The sequence below is a fragment of the Microcaecilia unicolor genome, chromosome 2 (genome assembly GCF_901765095.1).
Source record: "Microcaecilia unicolor chromosome 2, aMicUni1.1, whole genome shotgun sequence".
Lineage (NCBI taxonomy): Eukaryota > Metazoa > Chordata > Amphibia > Gymnophiona > Siphonopidae > Microcaecilia > Microcaecilia unicolor.
The window spans coordinates 494,764,073-494,775,122 of record NC_044032.1 but is presented as its reverse complement, the minus strand read 5'-3'; positions in this window follow the sequence as shown (position 1 = coordinate 494,775,122).

Sequence of the window (11,050 nt, the reverse complement as noted above, 5' to 3'; positions counted from 1 at the left end):
AGTTCCTCAAGCATCTGCTGTGTCAGTGCTTTCCAGGCAACCTGGAAGCAATAATCATCAGAGGTTCGAAGCTGCTGTCCCAGGCACCTTCAGTGATGGGCATCCTGCTGCAGTTTCTCCTGTGAGTGAGTTTGACCACAATATTGGGGATTTGTTGGGAGTATTAGGTATTGGGGGTCCTGGGGTGGCTATGGATCAAAGGTGTGCATCTAGGGCTGGGAGGTGAGAGTCTCTTGGTCATCGCTTGCAGAGCAAAACATTTTGCATTGTTTACAACATGTGGTTAAGCGCATTGATTTACAAAAGAGGCAGAGGTGGGTCAGTTGGGAAATCTTTGAGGATGTTGGAGTCTGATGAATCTTGGGAATCCTCTTGCTTCTTCCTAATCTTCCTCTGATGAGATGTGTTACGATTGTGGGTGTGGTTCCTCTGCCAGTTGTTGTCAGAAACTCAGAGAGCCTGATGCAGGCCTCGATGAAGGGACACACATTATGTGAGAAAGCATCTTTAGATTGTCAATTGTCCCATAACTTGTGTTAAATCAGTTTGAGAAAGTGTTATGTTGATTTGGTCTCTTTGCTTGAACATGATGGTGATATGAAGGACCAAAAAAAAGGGGACAAGATTCGAAAGAGAAAGGGATACAGAAGAAGAGGTGGGCTTCTCAAACTATTTTCACTTGGTTTCTGGCTTTTAACATTTATGCCAGTGTTTTGGGTAGGATTAAGTCGGTTCTGCACCCTGGTTTATGAAAATATATGGACTTGATATTATGGGCATACCACACTTATGGGTATTGGTTGTGACTCAAATAGATGAGCAGTTTAGATGCAGTCTAGTGAGGGACAAGGTGAAAGTTTGGGGATATCAAGATATTGATTTATGACTGGTAGAGATGATGGCTTCATATATGTCATTTTTTGGGGGGGAGGCACTTCCTCCAGGGTTTCATTTCCCATTGGGAGGGGGGTAGATATAGAAATGTGGGGCATAAGGGGTTTCCTGGATTTGGAATTGGGGGATCCATTGGAGTGGGGAGATATGATTGACTTATACAAAATCCTGAGTGGTGTAGAACGAGTAGAAGTGAATCAATTTTTACTCTTTCATAAAGTACAAAGACTAAGTGATCCTCGATGAAGTTAAATGGAAATACTTTAAAAACAAATAGGAGGAAATATTTTTTCACTCAACGAACAGTTAAGCTCTGGAACTCATTGCTGGAGGATGTGGTAACAGTGGTTAATGTATCTGGGTTTTAAAAAGATTTGAACAAGTTGCTGGAGGAAAAGTCCATAATTTGCTAATGAGATAGACATGGAGAAAACACTGCTTACCCTGGGATTGGTAGCATTGAATGTTGCTACTAATAGGGTTTCTGCCAGGTACTTGTGATTTGGATTGGTCACTGTTGGAAACAGGATATTGGGCTAGATGGACCATTTGGTCTGACCCGGTATGGCTATTCTTATGTTCCCAGCGGACAGAGAAGTGGGATGTCTCTCAATGCTTGTTTCCAGTTCAACTCCGGATGTTGTGAGCATACTGAGTATAAGTTTCAACACATCTGCAGTCAATGTAATGGCCCCTACCCACTTCTGTATTGCCCAGCAGATTTGGGTTGGGGCAACTATTTAGGTCAGCTTAGAATGCGGATCTTGGGGTGTTTATCAAGGCTCCTTCTCCCATTAACATGGAAGCTCTTGGTTATTGGCTGAATCTTTATCTGAACCGGGTGGATGCGGAGTTATATTTTGGGGAGTGGGGATTGTGGAGGGGTTTGTGATTCCTTTTGAAAGACCTTCATTGTCCCATTCTTGAAAGAACTTGGTTTCTACCTGTGTTCATGCTGCTGTGGTATGGGACAAATTGGCTAAGGAATTACGTCTCAGTAGGATTGCTGGGCCTTTTGATACCCTACTAATAGCAAGCTGAAAAGTATTTGACTATCCCAATCCTGTTCAAATATGTGCAAAATCAATGAAATAAGTTTCACTTTTTTCTTATTTAAAGTGGAGAAAAATGACCTCAGTAGTCAAAGCATGGCAGCAGTGTCGTAATAGCACTCAATGCCAGCATAGAAACGACTCCGTTCTTATCACTGGTCTGAAACCTCCACTTGCATGTAAGTGAGGGGGTTATATTTATCCCATTGAAAAATAATAAATTCAAACGTGGTATTAGGCAATTGCTTGATCAATAATGTTATTTAGCTTTTGATACCCTGCCATTGACTGATTTTGTTATTTCCCCTTTAGGTTTTGTACCTAAAAATGAGCTGGATAAATTCTACCTCATACATAGTCTCTTTTATCTGGCAGGCTATAGATTGTAAACCCGCCACGGATAGGGAAATACTCAGCATACCTGAATATAGCTCAACTTGAGCTACTACTGAAAAGGTGTGAGCAAAATCTAAATAAATATCCTTCACGTTAAGAGGTTATTCTGGAGTGGTGTAGTGGCCTAGTGGTTAGAGCACCAGGCTTGATATTCAGAGGTAGCCAGTTCAAGTCCCACTGTGGCCCTTGTGATCTTGGGCAAGTCACTTAACCCTGTGTTATCTTAGGTCTCAAGTGAAATTATGAGCTCTCCAGGGACAGGGAAAATTTTGGCTTTTTCAGTTCCTCTACTTTATAAGTATAACACTATTTTTTGACTATTTTTTTTTTCCGAAAAGGGCATGCTATTTACAAGATGGAAAAAAAGTTAAAACGCCCCAAAACATTTCTTTATTTGCATTCCGTAGTAGTGCTTGTGCCACAGGAAATGCACCATACTTGACTGGTAGAAGAAATATAGTAATCCATTCCATTGTAAAATTCATGAAGGCATAGGAGCAGCTGGACCATCCAAGTGAGTACATATTGAGCTTTTCATCAAGCCCAGGGTGATCTTGTGTCAAAGTTCTAAGTGACTCAGGGTGACCAGCTGTTCAGTAACACAATTGAGGCACTACATAGCAACATCAACAATGTTGATGGCATTTACATAGAGGTTCCACTTCCACTTTTTTCCTTGATGCTTTATCAATATGCAGACAGTAGGCTGTCCATCAGGTCAACACCTCCCATGACACTTGCATAGTTGGCAATCATTAAGGATTGTGACACATTAACCAACTCGCTGTGTACGTTTATGTGTCTTAGAACCTTTTTTTTTCACTGGGGTTATATTGGATATGCTGGATGGTTGGATTATCGAAGGTCAGATAATTAGGACTCTACTGTATGTATGACCAAATTGTTGACAGACCATCTGACTAAATAAACTGCCATCACGGGTGTATTTCATGATATTTCTCAAGTTTAGAAAAGTTTTTCTTTCCTTCATGTGGTATAGTACTAGTTCAGCTAGTGTGAGGAGGGGGTGCTCAGCGTGTAAGTGTGAGTACAGTCGAATGCGTGTGACTTAGTATCTTTGCAATCGATAAATATCAAACTTAGTGATCTGGAACACCATCAAACTCACACTTTAAATAAAGCATAAACTGCGATTCTCATATTGTTTTCACCCTTCGATGGCGATTTGTTGTTGTATCTTTCGGAACTGGATTAATATCAACTCAGATTGAAGCATTTAGACTTCTGAGGCAAGCACACAGCGCAGAAACACGGGATTGCATTGAGTCTTTTCATATCATTTGTCTTGAATCGATTTAGCTTTTAATAAATATCCCTGTGCTGGAATTTCTGTCTTCGTCCCCCATTTTTCATTTTCTGTCTCGTGTTTGATGAGTAGGGGCATCGAAAAATGTGGCAGAAGCTAAATCTTCAAGTCCTTACTCAAAGCCCATCTCTTCTCCCTTGCTTTTGGCGCCTAACCACCTTCCCCATTCATGATACCTACACTGACTACATAGCTTATTACCTTTAGATTGTAAGCTCTCTTGAGCAGGGACTGTCCTTCCCCATGTCTTAACTTGTACAGCGCTGCGTAACCCTTGTAGCGCTATAGAAATGCTAAGTAGTAGTAGTAGTAGTAGTTCAGCTATCATAAACAGTATCAGTTGCTCTTATTCCATGTCTCCAAGTTTGCACAGCATATTGTGATTGGTAAAAAAGTTGTGAAATTAAAGAATGAGACATGTTTTGCCTGTCATAGCTACAATTTCATCCAGAGAAGTCTCCTTTTGCCACAGTAAGTGTTGGCTTGGTATGAATAACCATCAGAAAAGAAAAGCATCCTTATCTTATACCCAAATCTTATTGGCTTTCCTCTAATGAACATCTTTGTACCATGATGTCCATAATATGGCACCACAGATTTATCAATATGTAGTTTTTTGTCATAAACTCTATACTGCAATAGTGACTTGTTCAGTTGGTCATACAGAGGGAAACCTTTTGCCACTCAAGACTCATCAGAGAGGGCTCTGTTGTCAACCACATGGCAGTGCTTATTTATCTCACGAAATCTGTTTTTTCCTTTTTTTTGTTGGTGCTGCTCAAACAACTGTCTCACAACCCAAATCTTTAGCTGTAATCTAACAGTCACATTCCATTGGCAGCCAGTTGGATCAGGATAAAAGAATGATTCCAATAAGCCTTTGAACTTTGTTGATGTCAGTTTTGAAACCAGGATTCTGCATGTCACTGTTTGCATATGATTCTACTCTATCAAATGTTCTATCATCTGAAGAGTAAAAATAGTTTCAAATAAGTGTGCTGGAGTCAGATGCTTACTGGCCCATCGTAGAAGATTTTCAGCTGGTAAAATTTTTGAGTATCCATAACCCTCCAGCAGCTGCTTTTTGATTTTTCATATTCTTCTCAGATGAAATGTTGCTTTTGGCTGAGCAGCCTGATATTTTATTAAAACAGCATAATGCTATACTTGTCTATGTCTTTCACCATTTTTCTCTGATTTCCTGGCTCTCTTCATCTTTCTGTATCTGAGTTGCCATGTTGCCAGCCGTTTCTTTCTCAAAGACTGCTGACATCTTAGTTGCTTTCTTCCAGCTGAAGCAGAAGCCTCTTGATTTTATAATTTTTGTCACTTTACTTCTCAATGTCTTTCTTTGATCTAGTGCCTGATCCTCAGGCACGACTATCTCATTTTCACTTCTGTAAGCAAATATTTCTAATTTATCACAAAAATCTGCAGGTTCCATAAGTACCAGATCATTTTCATCTATATGTTCCCATTCATTGTCATTGCCATCAGCCGGAGAAGTAATACAAATGTTTTTTTTAATTCTGTCCTATTTGAAGCATGTAATTTTTTTCTATCTTTTAACTCACTTTGGGGACCTTTTACTAAGCCGGGAAGGGCGCCTACGCATGGCCAACGCACATCAGTTTGGAGTTACTGCCTGGCTACTGCATGGCCCTTGCAGTAATTTCATTTTTGATGCACGTCCGCTATGCGCACCGGAAAATAATTTTTATTTTCTGGCGCATGGCAGAAACCAGGCGGTAATCATCATTCTACACGCATAGATGATTACCGCATGGTTAACACGTGAGATCTGGCGCACATCCATTTTTGGCAAAAATTTTAAAAAAGGTCTTTTTTTACAGGTGCGCTGAAAAATGGATCTGCGCGTGCCCAAAAATGTGCCTACACTAGCCCAGCCCATTTTTTGGCATACCTTAAAAAGGACCCTTTACCATTAACTGCTCAGCTGTTCTTGTGATAGGTGGTATTTCAAATAAATGAACCTTGAACCTTCATTCACAACTGCTCTCTTCCATTTTCTATTTAAGTGTGTAGCAATGTCGATGGCATAGTCTGTAAAATAAATATTGAAACAGTATTTTCAAAATTAGGGCTCCTTTGACTAAGGTGCACTAATCTAAATTAAATCACCAACGAGATCAACCAAAGCCTCCAAATAATGCACACATGGGCAGACGCATTCCAATTAAAATTTAACGCAGAAAAAACACAATGCCTCGTACTCACCTCACAACATAACACAAAAAACTTCAACACCATAACCACACCATACTGTTCCCTTCCGGTCTTACAAAACTTGAAAATTCTTGGAGTCACCATTGATCGAAATCTCACTCTTGATACCCACGTGAAAAACACGACCAAAAAGATGTTCTACACCATGTGGAAACTTAAAAGAGTAAAACCTTTCTTCTCAAGATACATCTTCTGTACCCCGGTACAGTCAATGGTAATAAGTCACCTTGACTATTGCAATGCACTGTACGTTGGATGCAAAGAACAGACAAAAAAAACTCCAAACTGCCCAGAATATGGCCGCCAGACTCATATTTGGAAAAACTAAATATGAAAGTGCAAAACCAATAAGAGAGAAACTTCACTGGCTCCCAATTAAGGAATGCATTGCGTTCAAGATCTGCACAATTGTACATAAAATCATTCATGCAGACACTCCAATATACATGTTAAACCTCGTGGACCTACCTCCCAGAAATGCCACAAGATCATCTCGCAAATTTCTCAACCTGCACTACCCCAGCTGCAAAGGACTGAAGTACAAACTGATGCATGCCACTACCTTCTCGTACAAGAGCAAGCAATTATGGAATGCATTACCCGCAGACCTGAAAGCAATCAACGAAACAACTAGCTTTTGAAAATGTTTGAAAACATTCTTCTTCAACAAGGCCTACAATGAACACCTATAATCACTCTAAGGCACCTCACCAACCCGCTCAATTATGAAAGGTCACCTTATACAACTATCCTTATCACTACCTTCCTTCTCCCTCTTCCCGTCCTTGATCGTCACACATTACTAACTGTATCTGATATATTGTTACGATAATGTCAACAAATCTATGTAACAAACAAAAAAAACAGCACCACGGGCCTTTAAAAATGGAACACAGTTCTTTAATGAATGAGCCTTGACAAAAAGACCCGACACGGGCTGTGTTTCGGTGACTAGCACCTGCGTCAGGGATCACAGTGATGACGTGGAAAACTTGGGGAATAACTCGAATATATTCCTCTACAATATATTATTCCTTACCCCTGTACCCCCATTTGGATACAGAAAGTGAAAGTGCCTTGGTGCTTTGTAGCTTTTACTATATGAGACATGTTTGGGCTTTAGTTTGTACTTCGTTCCCTCTCTTTTGTTATAAACAAATCTATGTAAGCCACATTGAGCCTGCAAATAGGTGGGGGAATGTGGAATACAAATGCAATAAATAAATAATAAATAAATAAATAAACTGTGCGTGCAAATTTGGGTGCATGTCCAATTTGCACACACAACTTAATTGAATAATGAGATAATTAGTAGCACTATAATTAGGTGCTAATAATCAATTATCAGCCCTAATTGGCACACTCATCTTTATAGAATAGCTCTTAGCAAGATGCACTTGCTCATTCTGATTGGAGCCAATTAACTGCAATATTTGGTTGTTAGTGCCCAATTATTGCTAGTTATTGGCTTGTTATGCAATTAAAATGTGGGCACAACTTGGATGCACACCCAAAATTGGGTATGCAATTTTGGGCACCATATATAGAATCTGGGGATTGATAGGAGATTTAGTTGCCCTTTATAAATGGGAGACAGTTCTTTTAATTATAAAACTTGAAAATCAATATTCAGTTATGGACTCTGAAGATTGATTTTCAAGATTTATAATTTTAAAAATGTTGTCCTGTTTTTGTAAGTTTTTGGTGCTTCTTTTGTGCTGTGCAAATATCTACCAGACAATTTGGGTGGCCGGTTATACAATTACTCCTATAGGACAAATACGTTTTGCCTATGTGTGAAGCAATGCTTTACGCACAGAAAGAGGCATTGATATAATTGAACTTCTATTATGCACATAGAATTATGGACATACTTTTGAAAATATTTGTGCATATGTGTGAATTATTCTAAAAAAGAGCAGGTATTAATGTAAGCACATATATTTCTTCAGGTAATTTCTAAAACAGAAACATGTGCATATATTTTATTTTGAAAATTAGCCAATATCTGTTCAGGGGAAAAAGTGTGTGCATGCTATTTATGCATATGTTTAGTTATTAAATGAATCTCTTTAATATTGTATATCAGATTCCAAATTACTACTACATTGGATACATAAGTTACAATGAAAAACTTTAAAGAAAAAATGTTGAAAAACAAGAGCAACTAACATCCTCAATCCCCCTCCTCCTTATAAATTCACACTAATAGGTAAATGCAAAAAGAATTTTAAAAGAAACACCTCTAGAGTGTAATAAGGATCCATTTCCTAATTCCGTTGCTTTTTAACCTCTCTGGTTCATTAATCCCCTGTAATATGGTACGATTTGAAATAAAGATTAAATATATACATATCAAATAATCATTTTTGAATGAGTAGATGCAAATTTATTTTATGTTTAATCTTTGCCTTTGTTCTCAAAATGTACAAAATGAAATTACTGACTGTCATCCAGGCAAAGAAAAACAATTGTTCAACCGAGAACATATTAAATTATTGATAAAAGAAATGAAAACAAAGAATGCTTTACATAAGTACTATCAGCAAACAAGTCAGAAGATGATTCAGTTGGTGGAACAAAGTCATTCAAACACTCTTTTGATTTCTGAGTGTAATTTTATTCTTTGAGATAAACACTTTAATGTCTGAAAGTTCTTTCCTTATTAATATAGAATGCTATACATAGAATTATTAAGGGCTTTTTATTACAAAGCTGCACTAGCGATTCCTATGTGGCAAATGAGAGAAAACAATTAAATGGGCTTCCTCTCATTTGCCACACAGGAATCGCAATCACGACTTCGCAAAAGAAGTCCTAAATTAGGTTCCAACAGTGATGATCATCTTGAGCATGAAAGAACCCCTCTCCTCCAAACTAGTATTAAAGCAATCAAATATAAGATAAAAATATTCAAAACACAAAATATCAGGTCCCCAGCATGGACCATGTTTTGAAAACCTGCTTCAGGGAGAATCATCTGTACTGAAATGTCCAATTCAAATACTTGTCACAGAAAACTACTTTCTTGTGAAGATTCACAATTCTAGTTTACAACTGTAGCTCTTGGGCAGCTGATATTTCTATTCAAAATATGAAATGTCAGTTCCCCAAGAGCTACATTCAAACTATCTGGACTGAAACATTGCTCTGCTCAGTATTTCTCTATTTGAAATGGTCTCATTGAAAATTATGGGCTTCTTTTACAAAGATGTTTGGAAATTGCTAGCACAGCTTTGTAAAAGAGGCCTTTAGTGCATTTTGGATGACTTCACTATAGCTCTGTGGGTTTTTTTTTTTAATTTTAGTTTTAATTGCAAAACTTCAAAAAACAAAATATTGTTTTGAATAATTTGCAATGGATTATTGCAATGATGAGAGTTTTTCTCTGACATCATTGGTGATGTTTTTCCTCTCACTAATTATTACTTAAAAACCTTTTTTTTAATATTATATTTGATTGCTTTAAAACTAATAAGGGGGATTTTTGGTAACATTGCTCATCGGTAACAGTTTTTTTCTCTCATAGATAAATCTTGCTGACTGGACCCTGATGCAGTTTTCTATGAAACGCTGGGCATTGCTGGCCCAGGGGCAAGTTTACATCATTGTTTGACCCCATTGAAGTGGCATTTAAGTTGTGTGGGGTTTTTTGTATGCTATACTACACATGTTTTTGAACACTTTCAACACTGTATTTACACACTTCATTGGGTGTATGGGAAGGGTTTTTGCCTATGATGAAGTCAGGATTACATTGATCGACTTCGCTCTTTACACCTGTCAAAGGTTAGAGCGACTTTGAGGCTTTTTCCTTCCTTTTCATATATATACTTCTTTATGGGCTTATAACTTTCTCCTATGGATTATTTTTGTGTTGCTCTAGATTTTCATCAATGCCAATTTTGAGATTTTTCCCTAAATATAGGGACCCTTTTACTAAGCTGTGGTAAGAACGCATTAGTACTTTCTGCAGGTTAAAATCCAATACCGTGGGGCACACTTAGACATCCTACAGTAGTTTCTGGATCTGTGTGTGCTTCCCACATGCTAAAAAATAATCATTTTTTTTGGCGCTGGGGTGTGTTTGGGGGCCAAGAGTAGGTGTACCCAGTGCTAATTGGTTAGTGCAGATACATAACTGTGTGCTAACTGATTAGCATGTGGTTACCGTGGGAGCCCTTACCAACTAGAAAATAGGTGTTGTAAGGTATCCCACAGTAATGGCCATGCGCAAATTGGGAAATTAGTGCATGGCCATTAATAGAGGAAATAGAAAAAAGCGATCATTATACAACTGCACTAAAAGTGGCCTTACCCTCAAATTCTATATATGGCACCTTAAGTTGTGCATGCTAATTTGGCCACATGGCCAAATTGCGTATACAACGTAATTGATTAACAAGCCAATCAGCGCCAATAATTGGTACTTAACAAGCAGCACTAATTGGCTTTAATTAGAATTAATGTGCACAACTTTCTAGGCATATTCTATAACATGGTGTGTATAAATTCAAATGTGTGCAGTCAGAAAGGGGGCACTGCCATGGGGGTGGAATGGGTGGGTTCTGGGCATGTCAAAAAAATCTATGTACACTATTATAGAATATACATGATCTGCTCCTAAATTAGGCACATGTATTTAGGCCTGGTTTTAGGTGGCCACAATGGGATGCCTAAATTTTAGTCACAAGAACAGCACGTGAGTATATTCTATAAACTACGTGTAACTTTAGGTGCAGTTTAGAGAACCACACTAACTGCATGGTTTTTGGCACTGATTTTTAAGGCACCTTATATAGAATTTCCCCTTAGCGCTTGGGAAACCCATGTGCTAGTCGTAGTACAGTCAATGTTTTAGCGCAGCTTAGTAAAAGGGCCTCATATTGTCCCTTTTTTTGTGTGTTAAACTGAGATTTTCAACCCAGTCCTCAGGGCACACCCAGCCAGTTGGGGTTTTCAGGATATCCCTATTGAATTCAATGGTATTACAAATCAACCTGATGAGCTAAACACTCTTCAAATGTCAGCAAATAAACAACAAATCTTCTCAAAATATGGTGACTAAATGGTTCCAAATATATTACAAACTTTATTAAAGAAATCAATAACATATAAAATCTATCCCACATAA